This window comes from Cryptomeria japonica, chromosome 6 (genome assembly GCF_030272615.1).
Source record: "Cryptomeria japonica chromosome 6, Sugi_1.0, whole genome shotgun sequence".
In the NCBI taxonomy this organism is placed as follows: Eukaryota; Viridiplantae; Streptophyta; class Pinopsida; order Cupressales; family Cupressaceae; genus Cryptomeria; species Cryptomeria japonica.
This window is the reverse complement of record NC_081410.1, coordinates 317,384,438-317,407,221: the sequence shown is the minus strand read 5'-3', so window position 1 is coordinate 317,407,221 and position 22,784 is coordinate 317,384,438.

Genomic DNA, 22,784 nt, shown 5'->3' with positions numbered 1-22,784 from the left:
TTAATTAAATAAGCAATTATTTAATTAATCCTCCTTCCCAATTTAATTGAATTCACTAATCAATTTGATTAAATTTTCCCTTTCATCTACTTATGAATAAATCTAAGGATTTATTTAATAGGTTCATTTCAACCCTTTGATTAATTAATTCAAATTAATTAATTCCCTCCATCAAAATCATTTCTTCTAAATCCCTTAATTAATTAAAACAAATCAATTATGAGTTGTTGAGATTAATTATCCTTTTCCTATTATTTGAATTTTTAAATTCAAATTCTCCTAACTTCTACCACTCCTAAACCTAACCCATTCTACCTACCCACATGTCCCCTTTCATCCAACATCTTCTAGAACCTTGTGACACTTGTCACTAAGTGTTCCCTTTCATCTAATTCCTTCTAGAAGCCTCTTGACACTTGTCACCATAGAGATGACAGATGTTCCCTTTAAACCAACCCCCTTTGCCATCCTCCTCCAATTTAACCATTGATATCTTCAGATCAATCTTGACCGTTGATTCTTGCCACCTCACCCCTAGCCTTGGGAAATCCTATAAATAGACCTCATTTTGGAGAAATATTGGATCCAATTACATACAATTTTGATTCATCTCATTTGCATTCAAGCATTGTTACTATAGGCATCTAGCTTTTAGTTTCTCATTTCAAGCAATGTTATCATGCTCAATTTTAGCTTAATTGCATCTTCATTCTAGCTTATTTTTTAGAATCATATAGCTTAATCATTCTATTCTTGCTATATCATGCATCTTCATCATTTAAATCCTCCATCTAATTGTAGTCAAGTCACTGGAATTTGCATAACAAGATCTGAGAGCACAATTCATACTTGCATTTACTAGGAGGTGATAGATCACTTAGCTATGGTTTTGTCTTTCTTTGATTTAATTCACTAACCATTGCTTGTAATGATTTATTGAGTGCATTGTGTCTGCAAGTACAGGTAAACTTCATAGAGCATGACAAATATCAATACCGGTGAAACTTAATGCATGAAACAGAAAGATAAACAACATCCACAACACATAACACAAAGATTTTAATGTGGAAACCCTGTAAGGGGAAAAATGATGATGGAAACCTTACCCACAATTAGATGATACTAATGCAGATAGTATGTGTATACAAATGGGGTATGTGCATACAAAAAGACCAACTACCTAGAGCACACTGCTCAAATGGGAGTCGCAATGACTACAGTAGGATGGTTAAATCCTAGAATAATGTACTATTCAAAATAGCATCTCCAATGCTGGATTCAGTACGGGTCAAGCTCTGACAGTCACCTTCAAACCTTCATTGAACCTTCTCTATGGTTTGCTCATATGGTCTTCAATATTCACACATACCACGTTATAATACCATAACCTTACATACCATATCCCATATCTCATCAATTGAGATCTTATATATATACAAAACCTAAGACCAAATGTGTAGGTCGGCTCACTAAGAATATTACAATTAAATCAATTACAAATAAGTCTAGATGTGATGCATCATGTCAGCTCAATACAGTTACAACAATATCCAATCAATAAATCATCTCCATAACATGTCCTGCTAATCTAGAATATATAACGTATACCGGGCCATAACCTAGATCGATCTGTTGGTAACAACAAATATGTCAACCCGATAAGACCATTAACCAAAATATCAAAACCAAGTATCCAAACCATGTCTTTGACATAATCAAGTGATCTCCAAATGATAACAAGTCATCATCAGTGTCGGTGAACCATATAACATGTTGGTGAACAATATAATGGTGACTGTGCATAAGTCACTGAACATGCCGGTGAACACAATGTGCCGGTTCAACAGTAAACCAATAGATCTCTAGAAGGATAAGTGTTGACATCAATGACAAAACTAATGCAGCACATCCATAATACCAACACTCATTGCATCCAAAATGGTTCTTTTCTTTCTTTCCACTATGCCATTCTGTTGAGGTGTTCGGGGTATAGATAACTGTCTCCTAATGCAATTTTTCTCACATTAATTTTTGAACTCACAGGATGTGAATTCACCACCTTAATCTGATCTTAGACACTTGATTTTCATCCCTGTCTTTGTCTCAACCATAGCTTTAAAGATCTTGAATTTCTCAAAGGCTTCTGATTTCTCCCTTAGAAAAGCAACCCACATCATTCTAGAATAGTCATCAATGATTAACATGAAATATCTATGTCCTTGAAAGCTTCTTGTATTAGTAGGACCACATAGGTCAGTATGAATCAAATCAAGAATATCATTAGATTTATCAGGTATGCTCTTAAAAGAAGTTTTGATTTGCTCACCCATTTGACATTCCTTACATACTAGATTATGAGGCTTCACAATCTTAGGTAAATCTCTAACTGCCTTAGTTGAACTGATCTTTACAATGCAATCAAATTTTACATGACACAACCTCTTATGCCATAGCCAACTTTCATCAATATGTGCAATCAAACATGTCTTTTCACCAGAGTTAAAATGAAAGATGTTACCTTTTATCTATGTACCGGTTGCAATCTCCAATCCTGATTTGCTAATGATTTTGCACTTTCCATCCTTAAATTGTAATTGAAATCCTATGTCTACCAATTGTCCTACACTCAAAATATTATGCTTTAGACCTTCAACATAATAGACATTATCAGTGTTATGCTTACCATCCAATGTATTGGTTCCTCTTCCTTTGATCATGCATGCCTTGTTATTACCAAATCTGACTTGACCACCATCAAATTCTTGCAAGGTTAGAAACTTTCTTTTGTCTCCTGTCATATGATGAGAACATCCACTATTTATTACCCATTCATTTGTGTCTTCAACTTTTTCTACAAGGGCCTTTTCCTCATTTATGATAACTGGTTCTGAATCATCTTCCTTCATAGCATAAAATACACAGTCTTTTCCATTACCGGATCAACTAGCTAAACCACCTACCAGTTATTCCTCTGAGTCATTAGTTACTCCTTCCTCATTATCATAGTAGCATGATTTGTTTTTTTTATCCTATACTTATGCTTGGTTTGATATTAAAGGTTAGGCTTAAAAGATCTTCTTGCTCTTTCTTCCAATTTTGAATTCCTTCCAGTACATCTAGATGCAAAATGACCTATCTTATTACATGCAAAAAATTTGAAAGGAGATTTTCCTTCATACTTACTTCCTGACGGACCTCTAGGTATCCTTCTAGCAATAAGGCTTCAAGTTGCTCAAGCTCTTCATCTTATTTCCTAGTCTCTTCCAATTCCTTTGCATAAAAAACTTTCCAATCTTACTTGTCGGTTGATGATGTAGATGCCTTAAATGAAATATCAATCTTTGTAGCTCCAGGAGGACCAAATTCTTCAAGCTCAAAAGAAGATATCTTCCCAACAAGAGTATCTCTATTGACAAAACAATTAGGCATAGTTCTTAGCTCATTAATTGTAGTTACCTTCATCTTATATGCCAGAGGAAAAACCCTTAAAACTTTTGAAACAATCTCTTCCTCGCTCAGAGATCCACCACAACACTGAATTCCTAATACAATTTCATTTACCTTTTCCATGAATGCAAAAACTATTTCATCTTCTTCTATCTTCAAGCTTTCATATCTTACCTAGTAACATTCAATTTTTGCAATTTTAATAGTAGGATCACCTTCATTCAGAGTCTCCAACTTATCCCATATATCTTTTGCCGATGATAAATCTGATAGTCCCATGATTTGTTGATTCAATAAGGATCTCAAGAGGGCTTCTCTATCTCTATAGTCATTTTCAATGTTCTTATCCAAGTCTGCCGGTGCAGGATTGCCATATGTCAGATCATGAGGAGTGTAATCATTATGATTTATTTCCCAAATTTCCTTTCCAATGCATCTTAAATGAGTCTCCATCTGAATCTTCCATACTCCATTGTTTGTTCCATCAAGCCTAGGGCTGTCCTTCCAGAAAATAGTAGTTGAACTATTAGTTGCTATAGGATCTTCCTCAAGTGGTTAAGCTTCTACATCAAGTGGACTAGACTCTGATACCAATTGTTAGGATAACCAGTGAACAACTGAGAGGGGGGGTTGAATCTATTGTTAATAGATTATGTGAATTAAAGCACTTAAGACCTTATACCAGAATAACCGATTAAGCATTAAAGCATAATTAAAAACCAAAGAATCAATACCATGCAACCATAACACATAACACCATGATTTGTATGTGGAAAACCCGGTAAAGGGAAAAAACACGGTGGAAAACCCTACCCATAGTCAGATGATACTTTTGTAGCAAGTATATGATTACAATAAGATCCTGCACCTGCAAGAAGGCACACTTTCTAGAGCACACTTCTCATCACAATGGAGTCTCACTAACTACAGAGATGTCAACCACCTCAGAAAAATTTGGACAACAATCTAGAAAGAAGAACTGTCGGTGATAGCATCAAACATGCCAGATTATATTTCTAGTTAAGCTCAATACCAAAGGTCTAAAACCTGTTACATAAACCCAACTTGATCACCTAAGATTGACCAAATCCTCTACACAAATGATTATTACATTATTTGCTCCTTGCTATGATCTACTATGAGATCTTACATATATTTATACCAACCCAGGGCCTAACCAATTAGGTCAGACACCCAAATGATAATTCAATAGATCCATTACATAATACTAAAATAAAATCATAAAACATGTTAGCCTAAGGCCAAACAAAAATCATCCAATCAATAAAACATCCTAGAAGCGCATCCAAGGATCTACAAACACGTTACATAAAAACCGGTCCATAACCTAGATAGCACCAAACCTAAATTAGATCCACACATGCCAAAGCAATGGCACCAATCAGTCAATGCATGAACACAATCACCATCAACATCCTGAATCCCTTTTAGAGGCTACAACAATACCACTTATGCATTACATCAAAGATCTTCAATAAAGCTTTGCCTGTGAAACCCTTACCGGACCTACAAAGTAGGCTTACTAGATGATGAGATAGCATCCGATCATCAAGTCAATACCAACTGACTAAAACATACTTCAGAAGCATATGAACCATCCAAACAAACTTATTCCATCATCCAAATCATATCGGTGAAAATCAACTAATAATCTTCCCAATCTAATCCTTCTGCCAGAAGTCGGTAAACAACCATAACAACTAATGTTGACATCAATGACAAAACACCAATGCAACACATAATCAATTCCATCATATGGCCAACAATAAATAGGTTGACTTGGAAATTTTCTCGAATCTGCCTTTATTTAATTTTCCAAAGTTTAAAGAGGATTAAAAAAATAATGGGGAACCATTTGACTGGACCTGCCCCATTATTAAATTTGGTTTAGTTTTAATTGGAAATTATTTTATTTTTTATTTTTTTGCCAACCATAATATAAAGATTTAAAAAATACATTTAATAAATTTAAAAGACATTAAAAAAAAAATTATGGTCGTATAATTACGCGGACCGGTGGTAAAAGGGTTATGGGTGGGGGAAAGGGGGCCCACCTAACTAGGGGTCGATGGGGATCCCACTAGTTGTGGTCCCTAGTACCTATAATATTGGCAAGTATCAACAGGTACCCTTGGGTACCTTTTGTACCACATAGTATCACCCTTTACAAAGTGGCAAGGGTGTTGGAAGTGGTGGCCCAATACCCTCCAAATAATTTTTTTAATTTTTTTCATATAAAATTTCAATGCCCTGCTTTGCTTTGCAATTTTTTGTTTTATTTATTTTTCTCTTTCTCTTGCTATTACAAAAATATCTTATGGAATATCATTTTAATTTTTTTAATTTTTTCACCAAACCATCATAAATTTGACGATCATTAAGGCCATGCAACTAAAAAAAATTGACTTTTTTTCAACTATGACCAAACTAGAGAAAATTTAATATCAATTTTCATTTCTCAACCAACCTTGATCCAATGCTGAGGTCAATTTTTTCCCAAGAGGATATTTCTATGAACTCCCCCTCAAAACCCTCATTTAAATGCATATCCATAAAACCCATTTAACCCAATATTTTATGAACCCCAAATCTACAAATAACTCATCATAACAAACAAACCCAAATACCATAGATTAGAAATAATACAACCTACAAGTGTGTTCCTATTGGCAATTTGGAGTAACTGATTATGTGTTGCATTGATGTTTTGTCATTGATGGCAACACCGGTTGTTTTAGTTGTTTACCGGTTTTCGGTTGGTTTCGATAGAGTGGTTGGATTATGATATTGATTTGGTATGCTCTGGTATGCTTTGGTTTGTGGAAATTGATTTGTATCTATCATTCATGCTATTCACATGTGTATCATGATCAGTTGGTTCAGGATTTGATGACTCAGGAGCTATCATTTGTTCTAGTAAGCCTTTTGGTCACCGGTAAGGGTTTTACCAGTAGAGCTTTGTTGAAGATCTTTTGATGCACATGATAAGTGGTGTTGGTGCGGCTTCTAGATGGCTTTTAGGATGCTTTTGGTTATCTTGTTCATGTTCCTATTGATCGGTGATGTTGGATTTAGTTTATGGAGATCTATTTTGGGTCCGATGTTATCTAGGTTATGGACCAGTTTATGTAATGTGTTGGAGGATGTTCCCGATGCGTTACCAATGAGATTTAATTATTAGTTTACATTTTTTTCAGCCTAAGAGGACTTGGTTGATCATTGGATTATAGGTTTATGTTATAAACTTAATGTATTATCTTTTAGGTGACTGACCTAACTGTTTAGGTCCCGGGTTGCTATATATATGATGTAAGATCTCATTGTAGATCATGGTAATGAAAATGTTAATGGAGATATAGTATTATCTGTGTGCAAATAATGCTATAATCATATGCAGAAGTTTTGGTAGACCATAGGTGATCGAATTGGGTTTGTAAGAGAGGTTTAAGGCCTCTGGTACTGAGCTTAACCCAAATTGTTCTCAGGCATAGGAGATGCTATCTTTGCAGTTCAATCTTCTTTCCGGATTGTAGTCTGGATTTATTTTGTAGTTAGTGAATCTCCTTTTTGTGATGAGCAGTGTACTATAGGTTGTTGCCCTTCCTGCATGTGCAAACCCCTCATATTGTAATCAAATACTTACTACATAAGTATTATCTGACTGTTGGTATGCTTCCCATCATGGTTTTTCCCTTTACCAAGTTTTCCACGTACAAATCTTGGTGTCACGTGTTCTTGATGAGTGGTAACTATTCTATGATTTATTTTTATGTTTAATTTCTATAATAGTTATTTTGGTATTTGGTTTATGTATTTCGGTATTGAGTTTATGTGTTAGGGTAATAAATAATTGAATGCTTAGAGTTCTATAATCTGGTGACAACTGATTCACCCCCCTCCTCTTTGTTGTCCTCTAGTTATTTGAGTTGTCTAACAATTGGTATAAAAGCTTGGTCCTCTTTGCATAAGCTTAACCACTTGAGGAAGATCCTATGGCATCTAGCAGTTCAAGTTCATCAAATACATCTGCAACTGTTTTCCGGAGAGAAATTCCTATGCTTGATGGAACAAATTATAGGGTATGGAAGATTCAGATGGAGACTCATCTAAGATGTCTTGGAAAGGAAATTTGGGAGATCACTGAGAAAGGTGTAACCTCTTTTAATCTGGTAACACTCCTCTGGCAGGCGTGGATAAGGAACTTGAGAATGATTGTAGAGCTAGATAAGCCCTTTTGTGTGCACTTTCTAATCAGCAAATAATGGGACTAACTGATAAATCAACTGCAAAGGCTATATGGGACAAATTAGAAACTCTGAATGAAGGTGACCCTACTATTAAAATTGCTAAACTTGATGATTACCGGGTGAGGTATGAGAACCTGAAGATGGAAGAAGATGAAAGGATTACTGCTTTTATGGAGAGAGTTAATGAGATTGTTATGGGAATTCAATATTGTGGTGGATCTCCGAGTGAAGATAAAATAGTTTCTAAAGTACTGAGAGCTTTGCCATTGACTTATAAGATGAAGGATACTACAATTAATGAGTTGAGAACTATAGCAAATACCTCTATTAATAGGGATACATTGGTTGGGAAATTATCTACTTTTGAGCTTGAGGAATTTGGACCTTTTGGAGCTGTAAAATCTAAACCTACTTTTCATGCATCTACATCATCTACCGGCAAGAGTGATTGGAAAGCTTTATATGCGAAGGAACTAGAGGATATGAAGAAAGAAGATGAAGAGTTTGAGCAACTTGAAGCCTTATTTGCTAGAAGAGTACCTAAAGGACCGGCAAGAAGTAAGTATGAAGGAAAATCACCTTTTAAATGCTTTGCATGTAATAAGATAGGTCATTTTGCATCTAGATGTCCTGAAAGAAATTCAAGATTTGAGGAAAGAGCTAGAAGATATTTTAGGCCTAACCATGATTATTAGAACAAGCATAAGTACAAGAGGAACAAAAACATATAATGCTACTATGCGGATGAGGAAGGTGTGATTGATTCTAATGATGAACCGATACAAGATTCAACTAGTGGATCTAACAATAGAAAGGAATTTGTGTTTTTGGCTATCAAGGAAGATGATCTGCTACCTGAAGAGAAGGCCCTTACTGCTAAAATTGAAGACAAGGATGAATGGGTAATTGATAGTGGATGTTCACATCATATGATTGGAGATAGAAGGAAGTTCTTATCTTTGCAAGAATTTGATGGTGGTCTGGTTAGATTTGGAGATGACAAAGTATGCATGATCAAGGGAAGAGGAACAATATTATTGGATGGTAAGCATAACACTGATAATGTTTATTATGTTGAAGGTTTTAGGCATAATTTTTTGAGTGTAGGACAGTTGGTGGATAAGGGATTTCAATTACTGTTCAAGGATGGAAAATGCAAGATTATCAATAGATATGGATTGGAGATTGCAACCAGTACACAAAATAAAGGTAATATATTTCATTTGAACTCCAGTAAGAAGACATATTTGATTGCACAAATTGATGAGAGTTGGCTAGGGCATAAGAGGTTGTGTCATGTGAATTTTGATTACATTGTGAAGATCAGTTCTACTAAGGCAGTTATAGATATACCTAAGATTGTAAAGCCCTATAATCCAGTATGTAAGGAATGTCAAATGGGAAAGAAAGTTAGAACTTCTTTTAAGAGTATACAAGATAAATGTAATGATTTTCTTGATCTTATTCATACTAATTTGTGTGGTCCTGCTAGAATCAAAAGTTTTCAAGGTGATAGATATTTCATGCTAAACATTGATGACTATTCAAGAATGATGTGGGTTATTTTTCTAAGGGAGAAGTTTGAAGCATTTGAAAAGTTTAAAATATGTAAAGCTAAAGTTGATACAAAGACATGATTGAAGATTAAATGCTTAAGGTTAGATCGGGGTGGAGAATTCACATCTAGTGAATTTAATAGCTATTGTGAGAAGAGTGGGCTAAGGAGAAAGTTGTCTACACCCCGAACACCTCAGTAGAATGGAGTTGTGGAAAGGAAGAACAAAACTATCTTGGATGCAGCTAGAACTATGATGATGGAAGCTAATCTGCCTCATGTCTACTGGAGAGAAGCTATAAGCACAATGATATACATATTCAATAGAGTTCATATCAAAAGAGATATTGGTAAGGCACCTTATGAGTTATGGTTTGGTCATACACTGACAGTTAAGTATTTTAGAATCTTTGGTAGTAAATGCTATATCAAAAGAGATGATTCCATTAAAAGTTTTGATCCTAGATTTGATGAAGGGATGTTTCTTGGTTATTCTAATGAAAGAAAAGCATATAGATGTTATAACAAAAGATTGCAAAGAATTATGGAGAGCACAAATGTCAAGGTGGATGAGAAGAACAAAAGTCAGATTAGAACTTATGAGAGAGAACTGACAATGGAATGATCATAACTAAATTGGTAGCACCTACACCAGAATTTTTTTTTGAACCAGTTACTTCAATAGTATCATAAAATCCAGAAGTTACTAAAGATTGGGACAGAGGAACAGAAAATTAGAAGACTCCTAGGTATGTAAGGTTGAATCACTCAGAAGATCAGATCATTGGAGATAAAAACAAAGGAGTGATGACAAGAAGAAGGTTGGCAGCTGATGAGGTATGTTTTATTTCTCAAGTTGAACCGGTATTAGTAGTTGAAGCTTGTAAAGATGAAAGTTGGATGAAAGCTAGGGAAGAAGAATTAGATCAAATAGAAAAGAATAACACATGGACTTTAGTTCCTCGACCTAGAAATAAGAATGTTATTGGAACAAAATTGTTTTTTAGGAATAAATTGAATGAAGATGGAAAAGTTGTGAGGAATAAAGCTAGATTGGTTTGTAAAGGATATTCTCAGAAGGGAGGAATTGATTATGGTGAAACCTTTGCACTGGTAGTTATTCACTATGATAACTCTGTTGCTATTGATATATCAAAGAATATAATATTACATTCTAAGACAAAGCAAATATCTATCAAATATAACTTTTTGAAGGAGAAGGTGGAAGCAAATGAAGTCAAACTAGTTTATGTGAACACTAAAGAGGAGATTGTAGACATCTTAACTAAACCTTTGCCTAAAGAATTATTTGAGTACTTTAGAGATAGATTGGGGGTTTCTGCCCCTTTGATAGAGACTTGAGTGGTGTTGATTAGCATCAATTTGGTATGCATTATCAAAGCTATTACTCATTCTGGATTGATGTGGTGGTGCTACTACTCAGGGGGAGTAGTCAGCTATGTGAATTAGAGGATTTATAATTTTTCTTAGATGTTTATATCAGATATTTGGCATTGATGTCAAAGGGGGAGAGTTGTTATGGTAAAAAACATAAGGGAGAGATATATTCATTAGGGGATCTTGGTTCAGAGCTTCATTTCTATATCATTTTGTGAGATATTGTTGGTTGTCTTCCATAGGAGGAGACTTGTTTGGCATTTCTTGGCACTTGGATGTTTTTCACATCTAATGTTGTCATCAATGCCAAAGGGGGAGACTGTTGGCAATTTGGAGGAATTCATTATGTGTTGCATTGATGTTTTGTCATTGATGGCAACACCAACTATTTTGGTTGTTTACCGGTTTTTGGTTGGTTCCGATAGAGTGGTTGGATTATGATATTGATTTGGTATGCTCTGGTATTCTTTGGTTTGTGGAAATTGATTTGGATATGTCATTCATGCTATTTAGATGTGTATCACAATCAGTTGGTTCGGGATTTAATGACTCAAGAGCTATCATTTGTTCTAGTAAGCCTTTTGTTCACCAGTAAGGGTTTTACTGATAGACCTTTGTTGAAGATCTTTTGATGCACGTGATAAGTGGTATTGGTGTGTCTTCTAGATGGGTTTTAGGATGCTATTGGTTATCTTGTTCATGTTCTCATTGATTGGTGGTGTTTGATTTGGTTTATGGTGACCTATTTTGGGTTCGATGTTATCTAGTTATGGACCAGTTTATGTAACGTGTTGGAGGATGTTCCTGATGTGTTACCGATGGGATTTAATGATTGGTTTGCATTATTTTTGGCCTAAGCCAACTTGGTTGATCATTGGATTGTGGGTTTATGTTATGAACTTATTGTATTATCTTCTAGGTGGCCGACCTAACTATTTAGGTCCTGAGATGGTATATATATGATGTAAGATCTCTTTGTAGATCATGGTAATGGAAATGTTAATGGGGATATAGGATTATTTGTGTATGAATAATGTTGTAATCATATGCAAAAGTTTTGGTCGATCATAAGTGATTGAATTGGGTTGGTAAGAGAGGTTTAAAGCCTCTAGTACTGAGCTTAACCGAAACTGTTCTCGGGCATAGGAGATGCTATCTTTGTAGTTCACTCTTCTTTCCAAATTGTAGTCTAGATTTATTTTATAGTCAGTGAGGCTCCCTTTTGTGATGAGCAGTGTGCTCTAGGATATTGGCCTTCTTGCATGTGCAGGCGCCTCATATTGTAATCACATACTTACTATAGGAGTATTATCTTGGTACAAGCAACTTGAAAAATCAGCTAATATCAATTAGAAAAAGTAAACAGAGCTTCAACGTCATCATCAAATAATATCTTAATATCCTCCTTAAAGTACCCTCATGTTCCCTAGTTCTAATACATTTCTTTACTCTTTTCTAGTGTCTTAGAAAAAACATCTTATCCACTTTTGACCCTACTTTATTCTTGGGACTTTCTTTAACATGTAAAGAATCCTTTGAACCCATATGCATGGATTTCTCCACAATTCCTACTAGTTTAAAGTAGATACAAGGGCATCCAACTTTGGATATATCATCAAACCAATTAGAATACAGATTATATTTTCTTAAGATTTAGACTAAGAGAAAAGAAATAAATTACACTTATCCCTTTCTTCAATTTCAACATCAATGCATCTCGTCATAACCCTTTGTTTTATTTTAAATACAACTGTCAATTCAAAAATGCAAATAAACACATAATCATCTATAGATTATAAATTATTATTATTTTTATTTATTAATCGACATTATAAATGAATTCATTAGTTAATTTTCAATATCATTTCTATTATAAATTTAATATATTTAACAAAAGAAATTATTTTAATTAGACTCCTTAAAAAAAGTATTCTTTTGTAACTGACCATTAAAAGAGGTTGATTACCCAAATAGAGAAATTATTATGAAAGTGGGACTCCAATTTCTAAATGGGGAGATGATAATGCAACTTTACTTTGATTGAGTTAGTGGAACCTAAAGTTAGAGCATGTTGGTGGGAGGAAAGCAAAGTGGATGTAGAGAAGGTCAAATATATGAGGAAGACAAAAGGATTTAGAGGCCACTTTCAATATGAAAGGAAACTAAGCTTACTTACTCAATAAAGGTAATGATGTTTTAATTTTTGGGGATAGATACAATTGAAGCTATGGTTAGGATTAAAAATTTGGATAGAAGACTCAAGTGGTGAGTTGAAGAAAGATTAGGTAGCTAGAGAAACTACTTCAACCTCTATCCAATATGTGATGTGGAAAAAGATTTTACTTTTATATGTTGGAGTTATTAGTTCAACCATGCAAACCTAGCAATCATCTACAAGAAAAACATCTATCACAAATGGAGATCAAGCAAGATATATTTTTTCAACAACATAAGAATCATATTGATGGATAAAATATTATGATTACAATGAAAGAATGAATCCTTATAGAAAGAATAATGCAACCCTAGATAAAGATTAAATTATCTAGTGCTAAGTATCCACATCATATTCAATGAGACAACATGAGCTATTATTGGCTAATGTAATAAAATAAGAAAGCACTCTTACGTTTAGCTTAAGTGAATAAAGTAATAAGGACCTATTAGATAATTAATTAGGTGATATCCTAGTTATTCTAGCACCCCCACTTAAGATTAACTTAGGGAGAAGCTAAAATGATAATATTCAATGCAAGAATGAATAGGTCCCCACAACAAGTCTTGATTAATTCAACTCCACAAGCCTAGAAATCACCTACAAGAAAAACACCTACACAAATGAAGATTGAGTAAGATATATTTTCTTAATACCCTAATAATTGTATTGATTCATAAAATATTTTGATGAAAAAAATTGATTTGTAGGTTTTAGGATGCTCTAAACATAATGACAATGTCTATTTGAACCCAAAGTGTAGCTAAAGATTTCTCAGGGTTATATCTCTCATTATTTGAATAGGAACTTGTAGATCTAGAACTTTGTTACCATGTTGGAGTTATTTATTTAGCCTCACAAGCCCAACAATCACTTTCATGGTAAACACCTATCAAAAATGGAGATCAAGACACTATTATTAGATTCCTCTTTTGGGTCACTCTCTCAAGGTTGCATATCATCAATCATGCCTTTTTCTCTTTAGATGTGATAGGATTGTTAGTTACAGATGATTTATGGGAGCTATGGGGTTAGCTATCAACTCCAACACTATATCCATGAATAACAATGGGATTAATTGATGGTATATCCTCTATCTTAATTACTTTTTGTGGTGAAACTATTACTTCTAATAAATGATTAAACCTTGTTGAAATATATTGATATTTTTAGATAGGAAGTATATAGGAATAGTATTTTGGTTTACTTTAAATCTACAAAATACATCTAAATGCATTTTCTTTTAAAGTTTATTTATTAGGGTTATCTGGTACATACTCATGCATTTTGCAAGACCTTCATCCTAAGGAAATAAGTTAAATGAATTGAATGATCTATGTTTTTATCTATTGCAAGCATCACCCTTTGTTGTGTATATATAATCTTTCCTAGAATCTCTTTATAATGTATATAGGAAGGAAATAAACTCCCACTATGTCTTCCCATCCACATTTCTATGTGCATATCGAACAAGTCACAAATGAAATGCCTTGTAATATATTAGATAAGGTTACCATTGTTTCATGCATAACCTATAGAGCCATTAGTTATATGTTGAAACTAAGATTTGGCCTGTCATGATGGAATGTATGAATGATTGAACTAGCAATATTTACATTACATGTAATTTAATATTTGTGCTCAATGTAAAGATTTGTCCTACTATGATCAACATGGTAACTTTTCAAATATTTACTATATATAACATCATATGCATTCTTGAAAGTTTCTAAAGCCTTGATAGTAAATCCATTTTATTCATATAAAGCAATCATCACTTTTTATGAGACCACAACACTTGAGGCTTTTGTTTATTCAAATCATAATAATTGTTTATGATTCTACATTTGTATGCATACCTTTCCAAGCACTTGTTGTAGCTCATATATTTTATCTACTTCTACATTTTACATAGTAGATTTTAAATACCATGATTTTATTTCCAAAAAAATTGAAACCCATTCTTGTGAAAGAAATTACATGCATGGTAATGTTTTCCATGTCCCTTCCCTTGTGCATTCATGAATGTCCTTACACAATCCCAAAGCTTCCATTTTGGTGCATGGGAAAGATCATTGCTATAGTTGTGGTTTTCACTCTATGTGTTTATGTGTCCATATTTAGTATGCATGTTTGAAAGAGCCACTACACTTCTCATGTATTAGTTCATGATGTAATAGATGTCAATCTAGTTTGTGTAAATAATAAAAAATCCAATTAACATTTAGTTAAAATAGTAGGTGTGTTATCTTTTGAATAATATTAGTGATCAATGTGAAGCGCCCGCCAACAAACTCTAGGGAACTTACACTAGCAACCTAGAAATTGAGTAATTTTTAAATTTTTTTTAACTAAATAAGTTTCCATTTTACATTATCTAGGCTACGTGATTAAGAAATTAGTTCACTTAATATTATCTTAGTGATGAATTTTAAACATTGATTGTCTAATTATGTTCTTGACATAAACAAAAACATGATTATGTTAGACAATTCAAATAACTGAAAGACAACTGAGAGGGGGGGGGTGAATCAGTTGTCACCAGATTACCAAAACCTTAAGAAATTAAAACTTTAATACCGAAACCCAAAAGATCAATACTAGAATGCATAAACCAATTACCAAAATAGCAGATATACCAATTAAGCACAAGCAACAATTAGAGAATAAATGCCATCCACATGACACCAAGATTTGTATGTGAAAAACCCAGTAAAGGGAAAAACCATGGTGGGATGCCTACCCATAGTCAAATGATACTTCTGCAGTAAATATGTGATTAAAACTTAAGGGGCCTGCACTTGCAGGAAGGCCAATAGCCTAGAGCACACTACTCATTACAAAAGAAGTCTTATTGACTACATAAAAATCTAGACTACAATCCAAAAGGAAGAATGAACTTCAATGATAGCATCTCTTATGCCTGAATATAGTTCTGGTTAATCTAAATACCAGAGGAATAAATCCTCTTACATAAACCCAACTCAATCACCAATGATTGACCAAATCCTCTGCATGAATGATTTTTACATTATTTGCTCGCATACCATTCCCATATGATCTACAATGAGATCTTACATCATATATATACAAACCCTTGACCATAAACAATAAGGTCAGCCACCAGACAATAAACCAATTACATAATTACAAAACATGTTATCCTGAGACCAAACAAATAATATCCAACCCATAAGACATCCTGGAAACACATTGAGAAGTCCAATCAACACATTATATTAAGTTGGTCCAAAACCTAGATAATGTCGGACCCAATTTAGGTCCACACATGCTAAAGCAATGATCCTAATCAACCAAGTCTCGAACACGATCACCATCAACATCCTGAATCTCTACTAGAAGCCACACCAACACCACTTATGTATAATATCAAAAGATCTTCAACAAAGCTCTGCCGGTGAAACCCTCACCGGATCAACAAACCAAGCTTACCAGCATACAGGATAGCATCTGATCACCAAATCAAAACTAACTGACTAAACATGAATATGAGTAGCATGAATAGATGATATAAGCCAATTCCATAAGACAAAACATACCAGATCATATCAGATCATCATGATCTAACCAACCTGAAACTAAACAACCTACTGGGACCAAAAGGATACCGGTAAAGTAGCCAAAACAACTAGTGTTGACATCAATGACAAAACATCAATGCAACACATAATCAATTCCTCCAAATGGCCAACAGATTACATAGTCCCATCTAGTTCCCTAGGGCATATTGACATCGCTACTTAAACTCAATACTAACTTTATGATTATTAATCAGTGCATTAGATTTACTGTTAGGATTCCCACAGATACTGAGAGGGGGGGCTGAATCGGTATCTAACTGGTTTAAATATTTTCTTGACTTAAAATGGCCAATAGATTACATCAATGCAACACATAATCAATTCCTCCAAATGGCCAGCAGATTACATAGTCCCATCCAGTTCCCTAGAGCATATTGACGGTGATACTTAAACTCAATACTAATTTTATGATTATTAATCAGTGCATTAGATTTACTATTAGGATTCCCACAGATACTGAGAGGGGGGGCTAAATCTGTATCTAACTGGTTTAAATATTTTCTTGACTTAAAACATGTAAAGCATATTAATACTATATACCGGTAAACAAGAAATAATGCAATAAACAGAGATAACGACAACCACATGAAAAACACACCATAACACAATAGTTTAACAAGGAAACCTGGTGTGGGAAAAACCTCGGTGGGATTTGTGACCTACAATATTCACTTACTGGCCAATAAGAGAATATTACTACTACAAGAGGGGCCTGCACATGTAGGAAGGCCAAGTGCCTAGAGTTCACTACTCAATTACAAAATGGGAAGTCTCATTGACTTACAAAATGGATTATATAAATCCAATGTCTTGTACTGCTTCAAAATAGCATCTACTATGCCAGATCTAGTACCGGTTTATAGCTATGCTTCTTACATAAATCCTTAACCTATAATTCTCATAATAGGTCTGCCTTATTTCGCCTAATTACATTCCTCCATTCTTACATAATTGTTCTACAATGATCTCTTATATATATGAGTCATTTTACAATTTGCCAAGTCGTCTTACAATGATTTTACAATAATAAACAAAATTCATGTCAGCTTCTATGTTGGTATGCTTCCTTTCACTGTCGGTGCTGGTGGTTTGTGTGCCAGTGTAGAATCTGACTTTGCTGGTGCCAGTGGATTTCCTTGCTGGTGTCATGGGATTGTAAGGTTTCCATCAATAACAAAACCTTCAATCACCTACAATGTGTCATTGGAGTGTGCATTTGCCAACAATCTCCCCCTTTGGCATTGATGGCAACACTCATGAGAAAAATTTAAAAGTGTATCCAAAAATTGAAGTCCAAAAATTATTACCAAAAATGTGTGCTCCCCCTGAGCACATGATCTCTAAGTTATTGGATTTTTCTCATACCACTACTCCCCCTTTGGCATCAATGACAAAGGTTGTCAAAGTGTCAATAGAGTGTAGTTTCCTATTTCAACCTTGTAACCGGTTGGTTACAATCTGAAAAAGATCTGCCAAAACCAGATTCAAGCTCTTAATGAACTTTTTGTTGTCTTATTGCGGCCTCTGTCCTCTAAACTGTACCAATGAGGTGTTGCATTTGCTCTGCCAGTGTTTTTTGTCCTTGAATCAGGGCATTAGATATTTATTTCCTTAAGGTGGCGAGGTAGTCCAATTTTAGACTTAGTCTCCATTTAAGATCCTTAGCCTTACCTTTTATTCTTTCCTTTTCTTTTTCTAGCTTTAATAGTTCTTCCTCAAAACCTATTATCTTCTGCTCATAAACTGATAATGAATCAGATGATTTAATGAAATTGTCAGCTAGTTGATTTATTTCCTCTTGTATCTTGCTGATCTTCTTGTCTATATCAACTGTCAAAAAGTTAGTGTAATGCCCTGCCAGAAACCCTAAAGGAATACATCGCTACAAGGCAACTAAAGGGTGAAATAATTTTTTTTTTTTAAAGATTAAGTGCATTAATTATAACTTTGCACAAATAAAAACACAAGCGGAAGTCTATCATTGACATCCTAAAGGGTTAACAATGAAGATTACTTCAAATTAAAACTACATCACAATGTTAATCCAATTATCCATCTAAATTAGGGAAATTCAATTACGATGAATTAACTCAAATTAATAACTGATTCCAAATAGATAGGTTTAAAGAGTTACAACATATATGCTTCCAATGATTCATTTATACATAAGATGAAGGATAACTGAAATAGCATACAATCCATTGCACTTTAAATTAGAATATCCCATAAATTATAGGGCTTCAATAGAACAATAAAAATACATAGGTTACAAAGCCAAGGTTAGAAAGTTTAATAATGCAATGACCACATGGTCACAACTATACAATAATCTCAAACAAGAGCTGATACAAGAATCACGAACCAAGAACCACCAGCGAAGCCAATCCTCGCAAGAAGGTAAGAACCAATATATCCGATGGGAAGTGGCACTACCACTCGACCATGTGAGCCCATAATGGAACCACCCCACCATGCTAGGAGATAACAGAAGACCCTCAAGCAAGCAATAAGACAACTACAATAGTACACATGACTCCGGATAACTCAAGTGACTCAACTCACAAAACACTAGTGACCCTAAAGAGAGAGTGTCATCACATGGCTTAAGATGGTTACCCTAGGTAGGTCTCCATAGGTCCCGACCCCCATCCTGGGTTATCCTGGTAACCTTTCCCGAACCCCCGGCTCCATCTAAGTATCATGTGGACCCTACCAACCTTTTGTGAAGACAAGGTGGTAGGTTTGCCATTCCAGGCCTTCCCACAACACCTTGAGCCTATACAAGCACTCAACCATATGCGGGGTACAATATCTTAATTAATTTAATAACTACCCACCCCCTAATCAATTATTAGGTTATCACTTAATAACTAACTTTCAAGGGGTTATCCTGCCATCCACTTTGGGTGTGGCCCCCACCTGAAAGACACCCTCTCTACTAGGACACTAATAGGAAAGGTCTCTCTATGATCACTCTATGGCGGAACTGACAGCCATATCTAATGCTGACATAACACAGGTGAAGGGCTCACAGTCACTAACCCAGGATTGACCATTAGGAAACATAACACACAATGGTTCACATCCTCAGGGTTTAACAATGACACCTGACTAAGGGGGTAAACATCATATGACATAATGGCCACTCATCAAAATTGCAATGATATTGAAAACTAGACTGCAATAAATTAACACAAGATCTTAGGCAAGCAATCTTTCTTTTAAGCAGTCAACAGCATAAAATACTTGCAATAAAGGTTTCCCGAAATAAAGAAATGACATCTATTTAAACATAAGGAAATGATGAAGTCACATGTCTAATAAGATTAATTGATTGATAGTTCTGATACTTAATGTAAGTACAGATCCAATAGCCAACAAGATGAGAGGGGGGGGTGAATCATACAAACTTAATCTTCCATAAAAACATCAAATTCAACCTCGGTAACATATACTTCAGTAATATAACCAAAACTGCTAAACATGCAAACTCAAAAGCTTATAATCATCATAAACCTCATAACACCAGATTTAACGTGGAAACCCAAATAGGGAAAAACCACTGTGGGATTTCGGACCCACTAAGAAATACTCTTCTAGAGTATGCTCAGTTAAAAGAAAATCCTATTAAAGATTACAAACACATTGCTAGATGTGACCCCGTTAAGGGATTTCCCTTAGATCTGTTAGGATCTTCACCTTGTTAGAAGTGACCTTGTTAAAGGATTTCAAACACTCAATCAGAATGTCACCTTGCTAGAGGGTTTTACAAATAAGACTGTTAAGTCCACTCGGTTAAGATATTTTCTGTCACTTCACAAAGTAACATTAATAAAAATCTATCTGCAACTTCACATCTAAAATGCTAAAGCAGATTCTTATTTGCTCAATACAATCTAGACATAGAACTAATCTTGTCCATCTGCTAGGCTTCTATACTATGTTATTCAAACAGGTCTTCAAGCTTCTGTGCTTGGTAATCACTATGTAGTATCCCTATGCATACATTTGCCCGCATACATTGTTTATCAATAGTTCCCTATTTATAAACAATTCACCAACCGCTTAATCTCCTTGATCACATTTCCCATGATCAATCATAACCATCAGATCTTCAAACTTTGACTAGGTTCAATGTATCCTTCGATCTGAAAATGTTTTACCCTACCTTGGAACTTGCATGCATTTCTTGGAACTTGTGCTAGGGTATTGTGGTTCAATCTGAGCTGTAGATCTTCATGCCGATTTTCCTTTGCCATAGATTCATTAACAAACTTCATGCACGACATACCAATCATTTAATCATTTCCAGCTCATCAGCTTCCTTTATTAAATAACACATGTAACCATTTAATGTATTATGTTACAGCTCAGTTACAACTCGATAACAACTCAGTAAATACTAAACTTCACTCGGTAGACATTCTACCTTCATTAATCGATAGCGATAACCTTAGGGTTTACCGACTAGGTTCCTTAGGGTTTATCAACTAGGTTCTTTGCTCGGTAACATAGTATAGTATTATCCTTACAATTTGCAACATATGTATGATGTTAAAACAATCTAAACACCATGATCTCATCATTGTCTAACTCGGTAATAGTTGCCCATTGAATACCTTATTCATCCCCTTATTCATCATATTCTTTCTGTGTCTTTTACCGACATCTTTATACTCTTCAAATCATACTTCTCAAAATATGGCAACATCATACTGAATTAGAAAATCAATTTCTTGACATCAATGACAAAATAATAATATCAAGATAGTAAACATCCTTAATCAGTTATATCCATAATCATCAACAACCTTCTCAATATCCTTATTGAAATGCCAACAATCTCCCATTTTTTGTTATAATGCCAAATGCCAACAATCTCCCCCTTTGGAATTGATGGAAAAACCAATTGATTTGATCTTAAAAATATTTAGATTGCTATGATGCTGAAATGCTCTCTTGCTGTCAACAGACTTCTCCCCCTTACATTAGACTTCTCCTATTTTCTTCAGTCTTCTCCCCTTTTTTCAATCTTCAATTTCAATCTTTTTAATCAGTCTTCTCCCCCTTTGACAACAATGGCAAAAAGTAAAGAATTAAAACATAATTTCTTCCTGTAGGAAGTGATTTCCTCCTGTTGTGTATCAATTGAGTCTCAGTCAGAGCATTTTGTCCTCAATTCCTGTTCCCTATATTGTATCCTGCATTATTTCTTGCACACCTTTAGAAAACATCCTAGAGTGTGTAAATAAACATCAACTCTAAAAAGATATTCGATAGAGTCATTGAATTGATGCTTTCACCGAACTCGGTCAGTGAGTAGAAGATAGGGGTAGGACCCCTAACTTACTTCTGAGATATTCAAAAGTGTCCCTTGGTAGTGGCTTGGTAAAGATATATGCTATTTGTTCCTTTGTGCTAACATACTCCAACACCACTTTCTTCTCTTGAGCTTCTTCTCTAAGATAATGATATTTGATAGAGATGTGCTTTGTCTTAGAGTGCATAACAAGATTCTTTGAAATGTTAATGGCACTAGTATAGTCACAGAATATAGTAATTGGCTCGGTAACCTTCTCATTTATACCTTCCAATAGTTGTTTGATCTAGGCTATGTTGGTACAATTCAATGTTGCAGCAACATATTCAGCTTCTGCTATTGACTGTGAAACACATCCTTGTTTCTTGCTAAGCCAACTCACTAGTCTTTCTCCTAAAAAGAAAGCTCCTCCACTTGTGCTTTTCCTATCATCAATGTTGCCTACCCAATCAGCATTAGTATAAACTTTTAAATCAAAATCATTTCCTTTCTGATAAACTAAGCCATAATACTTTGTTCCTTTCAAGTATCTAAAAATTCTTTTGATTGTTGTCATGTGTGTTTCCTTAGGATCTGCAGAGAATCTTGCAACTATACCTACTGCATGTGCTATGTCTGGTCTGCTGTGAACAACATATTGTAGCTTTCCAATCATGGATCGGTAAAGTGTCTCATCAATAGATGCAGATTCATCATTCTTTGATAGTTTACAGTTGGTAGTCATAGGAGTACTTACTGCTTTTGAATCCTCCATTCCAAATTTCTTCAAGATTTCCTTTATGTACTTGGATTGAGTAATGAAAATATCATTTTTCATTTGCAGTATTTGTAAACCTATAAAATACTTTATCTCACCGATTAATGACATCTCAAATTTTTTGCTCATTTCATTTCCAAAGTTCTTACAAAGAGAGTCATTTCCACAAAATATAATATCATCAACAAATATGGTTGAGATCATTATTCCATTTTCATCATT